This window comes from Thamnophis sirtalis, unplaced genomic scaffold, assembly GCF_051295495.1.
Source record: "Thamnophis sirtalis isolate CommonGarterSnake01/CBP01778 unplaced genomic scaffold, rThaSir2_p1.2 scaffold_3, whole genome shotgun sequence".
NCBI classification, from domain to species: domain Eukaryota; kingdom Metazoa; phylum Chordata; class Lepidosauria; order Squamata; family Natricidae; genus Thamnophis; species Thamnophis sirtalis.
The window spans coordinates 31364335-31378940 of NW_028261383.1; positions in this window are offsets into that span (position 1 = coordinate 31364335).

Consider the following 14606-nt stretch of genomic DNA (forward strand, 5'->3'; position numbering starts at 1 on the left):
TCTCCTTTCCCTTCCTTCTTCCCTTACCTCTCCCCTACGACTCTCTACCTCTTACCCTTCTTACCTTCTCTCCTTCTCTGCTTTCCCCTTCCATCTTCCTCTCCTCACCTTCTCTCTTCCTTCCCTCCTTTTCCTCTCTTCCTCTCTTTGTATATCATTTCTTGGTTTTTTTTAAGAATATTTTTCGTTTTTGGTCAGACAAAAACAGACAACCAATAACACACAGAACCTTCTTCAATCGGAATGTACAGCAAACGGAATGTACAGCATGTCACTTGGTTGTAAAGTTTTTGTACATCACTTCCATAGTCCTCACTTTCAAATGTATGTAAGATCACAAATTATCAACTCATTTCAAACAAATTCTCATATCATCAATCCAGTATATTATATAAAAATTGTTATAATTATTAAACATTCATTTGACTATAAATTGCTTTTACATCCTTTTATATGAAATATCCTAAATTTGAGGTAAAACTATATAATAGCATTCCATTCAATAACATTTCATCTTTCTAACATATTCTAAATAAAGATTGATTATATTTAATAACAAATACTTTAAAGTCTTCTCTCGTAGTCCTCATTTGCAGTTTGTATAAAATTTCATATCCTCAAACTTGTACCAATATATGTATAATTATCAATGTTACTCATTTATATGACTATATATATATAATACTCTAAATTTAACTAAGTTTGACTTAATCTGAGGTAGAGTTCCAGTCCACCTATCTCCCCTTTCCATAGTCCACTCTTACTATTTCCAACCACACTCAGTATGCTGTCAGTATCCACAATTTTCTTTTCTCTTTGTTCCTTTTTTCCTTCGATTTTTGGAACTCTGTCCTCAACTTTCTTCTTTTGATAAATATTCTCAATTTTTCCATCTCTTTTTGTTGTTCTTTGTTCTGCATCATCCATTATCATCTCAATTTCCTCTGTTATTATTAATATCGTTTGAATTTTAAACATAATCGTTTGCAATATTAATGTTTCTTTTTCATGTTGCGTCATCCTTCCAACTTATAAACACTGCCACTATAACATTCAAGGCATTTATTGTATTCCAAACAAGTTCATTATAATCTTTCAAGTCAAAACTTCGCCTTCACTGCAAAAACTCCGAAACAGCAGCTGTTTAAACACGCTATGCTCTTTCCACTATCACTCTCAATAAATAAACTGAAAGGAATTTGGATGAGGGAATGGAAGGGAATGGAAATTTTGCTTCCACTCAGAGGCAACAGAAGTTTTGCAGTATTCTTCCGCTGCTATGCCCATCAAACCACACCACGCCCACCACGTCACACCCACAGAATCGGTAGTAAAATAATTTGAATCCCACCACTGGTCTCAACATCTTTTTATATCGTGCCAACCAAAACTGGATGCAATTATTAGAGCCAAGGTGGCGCAGTGGTTAAATGCAGCACTGCAGGCTACTGCTAGATCAGCAGGTCAGCGGTTCAAATCTCACCGGCTCAGGGTTGACTCAGCCTTCCATCCTTCCGAGGTGGGTAAAATGAGGACCCAGATTGTTGGGGGCAATATGCTGACTCTCTGTAAACCGCTTAGAGAGGCCTGAAAGGCCTATGAAGCGGTATATAAGTCTACTGCTATTGCTATTGCTATTGCAATATTCAAGTGTGGTCTTATCAAGGCGTTATAAAGTGGTAGTAACATTTCATGTGATTTCTTCATTTTATGCATTTCATTGTTATTATGATGGAAGAAAAACCAGATCTGGTTTCAAGCCGGGGGGAAAGACGCTGAAATAAAATTGAGACAGGCTGCAGGAAAGGAGGATTCTGTTTTTTCTGGTAGCCGGAAACTTCAGTGGCTGCAGTCCTATGTTTGATCACAGCAAAGTTCAAATGCAAGATACAAAAAACTCCAATTCTTTCCATTCCACAGTCTCCATATTGTTATAACTATACATCAGTGGTGAGATTCAATTTTTTTTACTACCGGTTGTGTGAGCGTGGCTTGGTGAGTGTGCCATGGCTTGGTGGGTGTGGCTTGGTGGGCGTGGCAGGGAAAGGTTACTGCAAAATCCCCATTCCCTCCTGATCAGCTGGGACTCGGGAGGCAGAGAATAGATGGGGGAGGGGCCAGTCAGAGGTGGTATTTACCGTTTCTCCAAACTACTCAAAATTTCCGTTACCCATTCTCCAGAACTGGTCAGAACCTGCTGAATACCATCTCTGCTATACAGGTAGTCCTCGACTTATAACAGTTCATTCAATGTTCGTTTGAAATTATAACAGCACTGAAAAAAGTGACTTATGAGCATTTTTCACACTTATGATTTTTGCAGCATCCCCATGGTGATGTGATCAAAATTTTGATGATTTGCAACTGGTTCATATTTATGACAGTTGCAGTGTCCTGGGGTTATGTGATAAGTTTTTGCGACCTTCTGACAAGCAAAGTCAATGGGGAAGCCAGATTCACTTAAAAATCGGGTTACTAACTTAACAGCTGCAGTGATTCACTTAACAACCATGGCAAGAAAACTCCTAAAATGAGGCAAAACTCACCTATCAAATTTCTCACGTAGCAATAGAAATTATAGGGTCAATTCTAGTCGTAAATCGAGGATTACCTGTAATCTTTAAAACTAAATGTTCCCACCCCTGCCTTTTAGTTGCCCCTTCTTTGCATACAAATGACATTATCTGTGCTGTTGATGGATTTAAAGCATTTTCACCTTCAAAAATCACACCCCAACGGCCACACCACTCCTATGAACAGCTGTGGAATGCAACAATCAACAAACATTACAGATTAACCTCCATAATCACCCACAACACTGTGTCATAATCAGAAGCAAAGAAGATAGGTTATGCCCAAAATTATCGGGCCTTGGATGTCTGCTCCAAGGTTACTCCCAGTTTGACTTTCAAGTTTCAACCAAGCGCATTTGGAATTACTCATAGGAAGAAGAAGAAAAGGAGGGGGGGAAATCTTAGGAAATTGAAAATGTCCTCCGCATTGTAAAGGCACAAAGGTGCTTCTGGAACTTTGTTTGGTGTATGACATGACACCCGAGAACTAAAGTGGATGAGGAAGCATCTATGGTTTTTCCCCGTTCAGTCAATATTTTGATACTCATAATTCAATCGATTAGATTAGCCTGAGAAATAGGGAGTAATTCAAGGACATCCCGCAAATCTCATGGTTGAGTAGGGATTGAAGCCTTGGTCTTCTTAGTCCTGTTAACATTAAGCCCGAGGTCAATAAATTCTGGCAACCTTAAATATTTCTGGACTTCAACTCCCAGAATTCCTCAGCCACTCTGAGGAATTATGGGAGTTGAAGTCCACAAATCTTAAAGTTGCCAGATTTGGAGATCGCCTGCATTCAGTTGTTGACCACATCAGATCCACCAGCCATTCTGACAAGGAAAGACTTAGATAATTCTTCTCCTATGATACCCTGACGCAGGGGTGGGTTTCTCGCCCCGTTCCAACCGGTTCGGTTGGAACGGGGCCGGTGGCGTCCTCGTGCACGCGCGCAGCGCACGCATGCGTACTAGCGTCTGTGCAATGCTCCAGCTTCTCCTGGAGGATCGCGCAGGCGCTGTATGCGTCCTGCGCATGCGTGGAATCGCAGAACTCGTCAAAACCGGGTAAGGAACGCGGGCGGGCGGGCCCTTCGCCGTTCCCGGAAGTTACTTACTTCCGGGTTCGCTGACCAACCAGTTCGCGGGGACCGCCGCGAACCGGTTGAAACCCACCCCTGCCCTGACGGCTGACTATTTTTCTCCTGCCAAAGAAGAAGCAAAACTGTTCAGCCAGCCTGAAGAATTCTGGGAATTGAAGTCCTCAAGTCTTAAAGTTGCCAAGGTTGGATAGCCCTGATTTAATCCCATTCTCAGCAAGAGATCATGTAAATCTGGAGATTCCTTCAAAGAAGCCTCAGTGATGTCATCTGCCAGAACACTAGAGAAATTTACAGAGGGTTTTTTCTCCTCATTTGGCCTCGAATATACCATAGCAGTCTCTTGATTATGCCATGTCTTTGTGACACTGTCCTCAACACATTCCCCTTGAGGCAGCTTAAAACCCTTCTTAGCTGTTCTAGCTTTAAATTGCAGTACAATTTAGTACTGTATGGCAGTACAGTACTAAATGTACTGTACAGTAGAAGCCATTTTAAGGTACAACAGTATCTTAACAGAACACACACCCCGAGGGGTGTTAGGGATGTCTTACCCCACAGTATTTTTTCCGAGAGTAAGTCATCTGTATACCATGTTTGACTGAAATTGCTCAAGGGACTCCAGAGTTCTGCTGGAACACACACACACACACACACACACACACACACACACACACACACACACCAGAGGTGGGTTGCTGCCAGTTCGGCCAGGTAGTGGCCTGGAACAGCTGAGGGTGAACTGATACCATGGCTCTTTTGGCCTGCCCGCCCACGCTCCATACCTATTTTTATGGCAAAAGACAAAATGCGCGCACACACACGGACAGCATATGGTGTCTGCACGAGCCCCGACAATCAGCATAATCAGGTAGAGTGTGCATGCGCACACACGAATGGAACAAGTGTGCACACGATCAGCAAACTGGTAGTGAAGGTAAGTGCAATCCACCACTCACGCAACCGTATGTGTGTGTGTGTGTGTGTGTGTGTGTGTGTGTTTGTATATGTATATATGTATGTATATATGTATGTATGTATGTATATGTGTATGTGTGTGTGTGTATACACACACACACACACACACACACACACATATTTAGTGTCACAACCCCTGGTAAGCCCCAATTATGGGAGGAAGCTAACAGCTTCCATTATCTGTCAATCGGCTCGTCACAAGATTCCATCACGACAGAAACCCAATATTTTTACTGTTGCCTTTGTTACACATTTTGTGTTATATCTGTGCTGATAAATAAATAAAGGGAGACTAGTATAGATCTATTTCAAGCTATTTAGCTCTCATCAGCTAGCCATACCCCATACCTCAAGGGTCACTTCTGACATTGTCAACTCACAACTCACACCCTTGGTCGCTGTGCATCTTTGAGGTCATAAACCAGATGGTTCTTGCATCCTGCAGTGAACTCTGGAGTTTCAGGGTCAACAACAAGCTGTGGACAACTGCAGGCAGCCTTGGGTCTCCTCCATGTTTTGACAACGACCAAGTGGGGGCGGGGGGAGGCAGAACAGTCAAGATAGCTGCATGGCTGTGTGGGGTCAGGGGTGGGCTGCTACAGGTTCGCCCGTGTATGGGAGAACCCATAGCTAATGTTGTGGCCGGTTCAGAGAACCTCCAAATCCCATCCCTGGATGGCCCTGCACACCCTGCTCCTCCCCTCCCAGGAGTCTCCACGTGGCCCGTTTTGGATGCCAGATAAATGCAGCGCTCATATGAAGGCTTGGGGATGGAGAAAAATGGGCCTTCTGGCTCATTTCCGGCCTCCGGAGCACCGAGGGAGCCCAAGGGAGGTGACTAGGTTATGCCCACCATGGCCACGCCCACCCAGCAACTGGGCAGAGAACCCGTTGTTCAGATTTGCGAAGCCCACCCCTGTGTGGGGTGCAACTTTAATTGCACAGATACCATTTTGACTTCCCTTTGGATGCTTCTGCCAATGTTTATGTAGTGAAAAACACCACCGTTTAATTGGAGGCCAGTAAAATCTCTCTCTCTGAAAACAGGCTCCTATATCTGGGCCTTCTTAAATAGGTAACCAAAGACGGCCCAGTTCTTCCCCGAAGTATTTTCTTCTTCAAGTAAAGAAAGGGAGAAAGAAAGATGGTGTCCTCTGTGTGAACTAGGGAATGTTACAGCCTAAGTAAATATCATGATGTTTTTATAGGAAGACATTTGATTTCAGAGGATGATCTCATGACGGTGGGAGTCTTGGTTTTTTTTGAACTGTGAGGCAAGTTCACAGATGTGATTGAGGAGGAAACAAAGGCTAGGGAAAATGTGATAGCTGTCTTCCAATATCTCAGGGGCTGCCACAGAGAAGAGGGAATCAGCCTATTCTCTAAAACACTTGAAGGCAGGACAAGAAGCAATGGATGGACAATGATTAAGGACTGAAGCAACCTAGAGTTAAGGAAAAATTTCCTGACAGTGAGAACAATTAATCAGTGCAACTACTTGCTGCCAGAATGCTCCAAAGTTGGAGGGTTTAAAGAAGAGATTGAACAACCATTTGTCTGAAATGGTATAGGGTCTCCTGCCTGAGCAGGGGGTTGGACTAGATCCCTTCCAACTCTGTTATTCTGTTAAAATTAATTCGTTATACTGCAGCTAAGGGCAATATGAGCCATGGTGGTGCAATAGTTAGAGTGCAGTACTGCAGGCTACTTCTGCTGACTGCAATTTGGCAGTTCAAATCTCACCAGGCTCAAGGTTGACTCAGCCTTCCGTCTGTTCCGAGGTGGGTAAAGTGAGGACGCAGATTGTTAGGGGCAATCTGTAAACCACTTAGAGGGGGTTGTAAAACATATATGTGCTATTGCTATTACTAATAGCAGATCTGGACAAGTCATTCTGGCTGTGGCTTAAGATTTCATTGGATGAAGTTGGACACAATGCCACAAAAGTTTATATTTATATGTGGGGGAGGGGGGCATTCAATTGATTTCAAAGATTTTCTATGCACCTCTCTCATGTTCAAGTCTTTGCACCAGGAAGAGATATAAAGATTGCAAGGAAATCCTTGGACTTCAGAAAGGGACCGAATTGTCTGCAATGGTATAAGGTCTCCTGCTTGAGCAGCATGTTGGACTAGAACAGGGATCCCCTTTGCAGGTGTGGGATTCAGCCGGTGTGCACCGGTTCAGGCGAACCGGTAGTTGCAACGACTGGCTGGCCCCTCCCACCCTCCCCTCCCAGGAGTCTCCACGCAGCCTGTTCATCATTCAATACAATACAATGCAATACAATACAGTAGCAGAGTTGGAAGGGACTTTGGAGGTCTTCTAGTCCAACTCCCTGCCTAGGCAGGAAACCCTATACCGTTTCAGACAAATGGCTATCCAACATCTTCTTAAAGACTTCCAGTGTTGGGGCATTCACAACTTCTGGAGGCAAGTTGTTCCACTGATTCATTGTTCTATCAGGAAATTTCTCCTCAGTTCTAGGTTGCTTCTCTTCTTGATTAGTTTCCACCCATTGCTTCTTGTTCTACCCTCAGGTGCTTTGGAGAATAGTTTGACTCCCTCTTCTTTGTGGCAGCCCCTGAGATATTGAAACACTGCTATCATGTCTCCCCTAGTTCTTCTTTCTATTAAACTAAACATACCCAGTTCATTAAAGTAGACATACCCATCATGCCAGGTAAGTGCAGGGCCCACGCAGTGGCTCTGGGAGGGCAAAAAATGGGTCACCCAGAAGTCCGGAAACAGGCCTGTTTCCGGCCTACGGAACCAGAGGAGGCCGTTTTTGCCCATCTGGAAGCTCGATGAAAGCTTCCAGAGCCTGGGGAGGGCAACTCCCACCACCACCATGGTACATGAGGCTGAGTAGGCCATGCCCACTATGGCTGCGCCTACCCAGCAACCGGGCAGAGAATCCATTGCTAACATTTTTCCCACCCCTGCCTCCGTTCATGGGCATGGCGTGGCAGAAACTGGGCCACGCAAACAAGTGAATCAGTGGAATGCAAGCAGCACACAAAACCACCACTCCTCCGATCTGTGTAAGAACTTCTCTTCACGGAACTGGTCCCTAGTGCCAAAAACATCGGGGGCCATTGTACTAGAAGACTTCCAAGGTCCCTTCCAACCCTATTATTCGGTTCCACCACAAATCTGCGAAGCCCTTATCCGCGGAGACATAAGTGCGAAGACTAATTCGCGCCGTTCTAAGCGCTAAGGAAAAACGCGACCCTACTGCGATGACATAATCGCGGAGGGCAAATTCGCGCATTCCCAAGCACTCAGTACCCTAAACCTAACCCTAACCCTAACCCTAAACCTAACCCTAAACCTAACCCTAACCCTAAACCTAACCCTAAACTTAACACTAAACCTAACCCTAAACCTAAACCTAAACCTAACCCTAAACCTAAACCTAAACCTAAACCTAAACCTAACCCTAAAACAAACCCCTAAACCTAATCCTAACCCTTACCTTAATTGAAGTCGGCTTTCTGCCGCTGCGCCGTTTTAAAGCGCCCTTCTGCTGCCGCGCTGTTGTCGCAGCGGTGATGACGTGCGGTGATGACGTCACGGCTTTAGCGCCGCGATTTTATCACCGCGATTTTGACGAGCGCAGTTTTGTCGTGCCACGTATTATTCTGTTACTCTGCTACAATATGGAAAACGGGCCTTTTGATCGTCACACCTCTGTCCCCACTTGTTTCGTGACAAACCAGAGGACAAGAGAAGCAAGGAAGTGAAATTGTTTGGCTTGGAGATTAAGGAGGGAAATGATCTCACCATACCTGACACCTCAAAGGAGATAGAGAAGAAATACATGCAAAGGCAATTACAGAAGTACAAAACGTCGCACCTGTATGAAAGGTATGACTGAGAGCTTGGCTTCAGGAAATTTTTAAAAAAAGTACATCCTTACAATAAAATCTGCTGGGCAAAGGTGAACTTTTGTTCTCCAGGAATGTGTAAATACCTTTCTCTTTCAGGAGTCTGTGAAATCTGTTTCTTGGAAAGATATGAGCTGTTTCTGGGATCAATAGTTAAATTTCGTTCCTTTAAAGCAGACTATAAGTGATAGTTACCGTATTTTTTGGAGTATAAGATGCACATTCCCCCCCCCCAAAAAAAGAGGGTGAAAAGCTGGGTGCATCTTATACACTGAATATAGCGGTTTTGGCCCACCAAAACCCCACTCTCTTTGCAAAAATGGACATGCAGAGGTTTTGGGAGGCTTGCAAAGTGCTCCTGGGGTCTGGGAAAGGCAAAAGCGAGCAAAAAATGGGCCAATATTGCTCATTTGTGCCCCCCCCAGCCCCCAGGAGCACTCTACAAGCCTCCCAAACCCTCTGCATGCTGGCCCCCCCTTTTTTGTAAAAAACGAGACGTGCAGAGGGTTTGAGATGCCTGCAGAGTGCAAAAACTTTATTTAAAACTTACCTCTTCAAAATCATGGTGTGTCTTATACTTCAGTGCGTCCTATAGTCCAAAAAATATGGTAATGTGAAATATGCAAGTGTAGCTTTTTAAAAAAAAAGAATTACTAGTTCTGGGTTTGGCTCTAGCTGGCAAGGTGATGTGCAAGAAGGGGATATTTAACACTTCATTTCCCAACCACAATAAGGATAACTATGAAGACATTTAGGGGGGAGAAATTCTATTGGTGCAACTTTATATCAATTGGTTAATCGGTTCTGATCGAAGAGCACTAATCTCATCGAAAACAAAGTTGCAGACAGAATACAAATTGTTCTTGGGCATGTAGAAAGTTAGCACCCATCCCTCTCCTAGAAGAATGAAATATTCTAGGAAACGTTAAAAAGGCAGAATATTATATTTCCCTAGATGAGAAAATAAGAAATGCTTTTGGAAAGCAGCCCGCACCTTTGTTAATAGTCCCAGAAACATTGGTGCCAACCTATCTACAAGACGAAAGACTGGGCCATCTTATCTACAAAAGGCCTTCAGCTCCAGGCTGATAGGATTACATCCAAACCAGGAGGAAGTCATTAAGCCATAATAGGAATTGCCCAAGGCCCCTTCATTACATCACCCAGCAAGATTCAACCAAGCCTGGGACTCAAGACAACCTACAAAGTTACCCCTGCATGGCCCCATGGGAGTCTGACAACCAAACAGAGTACATTCCTTACACAGGAACAGGAAGCTCCAAGGCGGGGCCCAAGAGAGGGTATGAATCTCTCTGCCTCTCTCATCCATGTGCTGGATTGCCCAGGACCTCCAACAACGTGGTCCTGTCCACCATTAAACCATCTTTCCAAGCAGTCTCTGTGTTTCCAGTGTCTTTCTTCCCACTTGGAACTGAACCCAGATGGACATTTCTTCCAACAGGCAGATTGGCAAAAAAGAGAAAAGAAAGGATATTGGTAGAGTTTTAAATTATGAGCTTTTTCAGTTGCATCTAAGGAAGCTGCCAAAAATATTCACGATGACGGGGGGGGGGGCATTTTCACCCTTCCCCAGGCTCCGGAGGCTTTCCTTGAGCCTCCAGGAGAGTGAAAATGACTTCACCTGGGCTCGGGAGGCCCTCGGGAGGTCAGAAACGGGTCTGTTTCTGGACTTCCAGTACTTCAAGTAGGCCCGTTTTTCATCCTCCCAGAGCCTCTGCGCAGGCCCTTCACTTACCTGGCATGATGAACGGGCTGTATAGAGACTCCTGGGAGGGGGAGGATGGGTGGGGTCAGCCAGTACTTGTAACTACCGGTTTGGCAAACCAGAAAAAAGTTAACATCCGGTTTGCCCGAACCGATCCGAACTGGCTGAATCCTACCCCGATCCCCTGCCATCATCCCAAAGGTCTTTTTTTAGGAGGCAACTGGACTTTCTTTTTTTTTTCTTTGAAGACATTTCACTTCTCATTCAAGAAGCTTCTTCAGCTCTGACTGGATGGAGGGGAATGGAACGATTTATACCTCTTGCAGACAGCTGTTCATTTGCATTCTTTTAGAGGGTATTTGAAGCACTTGGAGGTTTACCTGTGTCCTCAAAGTCATCTGAGTGGTGCTCCTGCTTCCTGTAATATGCAATTTTTTCCATTCCATCCCATCCCATTCTATTCTATTCTATTCGTTTTTCCTTCTGTTCAATAGTTTTCAGTTCTCAGAGACTGCCTGGATGAGTCTCTGCAATTTTCTTGGCAAGGTTTTTCAAAGCAGCTTGCATTACTTGCTTCCTAGGGCTGAGATAGAATGACAGGCTAAAGTTCACCCAGTTGAACTAACTGGTTCCTAGCCTGCCTTAACCATTGCACCAAATTGGCTCTTGGATTATAATAATAAAATCTAATACAAAGCCTAAACATAAAGAAAACATAAAAGAAAGAAGGAGTAAAAATGCAAGAAAAAAAAGGAGAGAAGAAAGGAAAAGAACAATATAACAAAGAGAATATATGAAGAAATGGCCTCCAACGTTCATGACAAGTATAGACAAATTTAGTGACTTTTCACCATCTCTAAAGCGACAAACGTTTTTCTCTTTATCCCATATCCCATCTTCATTCAACAATGTCATTGTGTGGAAGGGTTACAACAGAAATGTCCGAGGGCAATTGCAACTGCTTTGCGGCCATAATGTAACATCCTCAACTATCCCAAACGGCTTCTACAGAACCCCAAAATGTGTTCAAGGGTTGATTTTCTGCAAAGTTCTTAAAGGGGGGGGGAGGAATCCTCATGAAATGTTGATGTTTCTTCTGATTCTGCACAAAACATTTGTTGTGCAAGAATGTCAGCAACTTATAAGATCCGGTGGATGAGTTGTCAAAAGCTGGCAAAGATTTCACAATTCTGTGAGTTTACTCTTTTTCAAAATTGTTGTTGATGCCTAGTGCCTAAAAATGCTAAGACCATCTAAATCAGGCGTGTCCGACCTCTTGGCTCAGCTAGGCCGCATTGAGTGAAGAAGGAATGGTCTCGGGCCCCATATAAAACACATACTATAGTTCATGTATATAAATGCACATAATAATGTTAAAAGTTTAGGATCTTTTAGGGCCACATTACTAGCTATCCAGGGTCACATGTGAGCCGCAGGTTGGACACACCTGTTCTAAATCATTTTTCAGTATCCAGAGTTCACTTCCTAGATAGAAACCTTTTTAAAAGATCATCCTGAACATTTTTGGAGGATAAACTGCAGTGAAATTTAAATTTCATCACCTGGGATAGATAGAGGCAAAAAAGACATGACCTTCTGCATATTCCCATGGACGTTCCCTGTCCCAGAATATGATCAGAGGCAAGAACTGGAGAGGCTCCCCTTTCATTTCATTTCTTGACTGTATTGCCTTAATCATTTCCTGTAAGCTACCTTGAGTCGCTGTGAGTGAGTAGGCAGCAATATAAAGTTGATAGATGATAGATAGATGGATAGATAGATAATGATAGGTAGGTAGGTAGGTAGGTAGGTAGGTAGGTAGGTAGGTAGGTAGGTAGGTAGGTAGGTAGATAGATAGATAGATAGATAGATAGATAGATAGATAGATAGATAGATAGATAGATAGATAGATAGATAGATAGATAGATATAAAGAGATGATAGGGAGAGAGGAAGAGAGAGAGAGATGATAGAGAGAAAGAGAGAGAGAGAAAGAGAGATGATAGGGAGAGAGGGAGAGAGAGAGATGATAGATAGATAGATAGATAGATAGATAGATAGATAGATAGATAGATAGATAGATAGATAGATATAAAGAGATGATAGGGAGAGAGGAAGAGAGAGAGAGATGATAGAGAGAAAGAGAGAAAGAGAGAGAGATAAAGAGAGATGATAGGGAGAGAGGGAGAGAGAGAGATGATAGATAGATGATAGATAGATAGATAGATAGATAGATAGATAGATAGATAGATAGATGACAGATAGATAGATAGATAGATAGATAGATAGATAGATAGATAGATGACAGATAGATAGATAGATAGATAGATAGATAGATAGATAGATAGATAGATAGATGACAGACAGACAGATAGATAGATGATAGGGAGAGAGGAAGAGAGAGAGAAGATAGATAGATAGATAGATAGATAGATAGATAGATAGATAGATAGATAGATAGATAGATAGATAGATAGATAGACAGATAGAGAGATAGATAGATAGATGATAGGGTGAGAGGAAGAGAGAGAGATGATAGATAGACAGACAGACAGACAGACTGACTGACTGACTGACTGACTTTTGGGCCTCATTGCTCTTTTCAAACAGGGTTGAGGGATTCAAGAACAAAAGGGTTTCTGGGATAAAACTGCATTTTGGGGTGCCTGTTGAACTAGCCTTGCCAACTGTAAAGAAACTATTGAGGGAAAAAACCAGACTGGTGTGGAGCTGCTAACTGGTTGAATTAGGCTATTGTGGCTTCTCCAAGAAATCATGACAAGTGCAATCCATTATCAACCTGCGTAATGTGTGAAGCTTTTCTCAGAATTTAGTATTAAAAGAAATCGTAGCTCAGGATGTAAATTGAATCATAGTTTCTCTTTTTTAAAAAAAATGAATATTCAATAGGTAGAGTGGTTACATTGGCCAAGGACGATGAGGTCAGAGGAAATGGGCTTAGACTCCGTGCCCTAATACCATCCTGAAGCTGGATTTCCTCACCCCTCTGCATGTTATTTGGAAAAGAGATGATGTTTCCTCTTGCCACAAACATTTTGGTCACATTTGTACAGGACACTCACGGAGAAACCTTCCCCTCACACATAGACAGACATTCTCATGTGGCTTAAGGAGGCTGTCAAATCCATTTTTCCACATTTATGAGCAGTGTTGCTTCTAGTTATAAGCCCCTGTCTATATTACCTACTCAGATATGCGCAAAGGTGCTGCATTTAAGAACAAATTGTGCACCGCCCAAAAGAGAGGAAGCATTGATGCTGTCCCAGCTTGGAAAGCAAAGTTTTGATTTTCATTGGGATGGAGAAGAGAAAAGGACCCATTGCAGAAGGGATGAGCCACTGGTTGTCCTGATGCCTCAAGGATGATATACAAGGCAGAGGTGGAGAGGGAGAAAGTGAAAAAGCAGAAGAAAGTTGAAAGATTACTAAGATTTATCAAAGACGGCTTACAAAGATTGTTATTGTTGGCTTTACTGTATTAAGGCTTTGTTGTTTTTTTCCATTTGTCAACTTCCTGGGTGTGCATCACTCTTACATTAACTAAGAATTGCAGGAAAAGGAGAACCGTCATAGCACGAAGGGGAAGAGGCCTATAAAGTGTCATCTGTCTTCTGACCACAGAGCAGGCATTCAATCTAAGGAAGCAGAACTCAAAAAGGCAACACAGAGAGAAGTAAGGGAAGGAATATGTGGCTTGTCACCAGCCACCTACAATTCAGCTTTTTCAGAGAAGAATGAATGGATGTAGAAGCATGCTGACATTATCTCATAGCCTACGCCAAGTCATTTCAAAAAATTCTTCCTCATTCTGTGTGCAGAGATTGGATGGATGGATGGAAAGAGAGAGATGGATAGACAGACAGACAGAGATAGGTAGAGATAGGTAAATAGAGATACTGTAGATGATAGGTAGGTAGGTAGGTAGGTAGGTAGGTAGCTTAGTAGCTTAGTAGCTTAGTAGGTAGGGGAAGAGAGAGAGTGACCAGACAGACAGAGACAGACAGACAGACAGACAGACAGACAGACGATGATGGATGGATGGATGGATGGATGGATTGATGATTGGTGACCATAGGTGTCTGTATGTACCCATGCACATCCACTGTAACTCCGCAAACAGGTCATAAGTAGCTCTGGCAATGTAATCCATGACTTCAAATGGTTGTTAAGTGACCATTGATAAATTGAGGATTACATGTAACTATATACAGATAGCCCTTGACTTACAAACATAATTAAACCCAAAATCTCTGTTGCTAAGCGAAACATTTGTTAAGCGAGTTTTACTCCATTTAATGACCTTCCATGACAGTGTTGTTAAGTG